Below are 587 nucleotides of genomic sequence, written 5' to 3' on the forward strand. Positions count from 1 at the left end.
CCGCTCAGCACCCACGGGGGGCCCAGCGCCCTCAGGACCCCCCCGTGGGACCCCCACACTCACTGTCCCGGGCCAGGATGGTGGCGCTGACCCCGGGGTCATTGAGTTTGATGAGGGGGGTCAGAGCCCACAGCCAGGACCCCGCTTTGAGGATGAGCACAGAACTCCGAGCCCAAACCCAGGAGCCCAAACCCAGAGCCAGGAACCCAAACCCAGGGCCAAGAACCCAAATCCAGGGTCAGGAACCCAAATCCAGAGCCAGGAGCCCAAACCCAGAGCCAGGAGCCCAAACCCAGGGCCAGGAACCCAAACCCAGAGCCAGGAGCCCAAACCCAGGGCCAGGAGCCCAAACCCACAGCTGGACCCCAAACCCAGAGCTGGGATTCAGAACCCACAGCCAGGACCCCGCTTTTAGGGGCAGAACAGAACCAGGAGCCCAAACCCAGAGCTGGAATCCAGAGCCCAGAGCCAGGATTCCCCATCGAGGATGAACACAGGACCCTATAGCCAAAGCCAGAACCCCAAACCCAGAACCCCAGCACCCCCAGGACCCCCCAGGACCCCCCAGGACCCCCTCCCTCACTCTC

General features: G+C 64.2%; 1 protein-coding gene across 1 annotated transcript in view; it reads right to left on the minus strand.

Annotated features, from left to right (window-relative positions):
• JAK3 (Janus kinase 3) overlaps window positions 1–587 on the minus strand; it is a 14,752-nt gene that overhangs the window by 5,214 nt on the left and 8,951 nt on the right. The gene's annotated exons all lie outside the window — the stretch shown is intronic.

This window comes from Corvus brachyrhynchos, unplaced genomic scaffold (assembly GCF_000691975.1).
Source record: "Corvus brachyrhynchos isolate BGI_N302 unplaced genomic scaffold, ASM69197v1 scaffold219, whole genome shotgun sequence".
In the NCBI taxonomy this organism is placed as follows: domain Eukaryota; kingdom Metazoa; phylum Chordata; class Aves; order Passeriformes; family Corvidae; genus Corvus; species Corvus brachyrhynchos.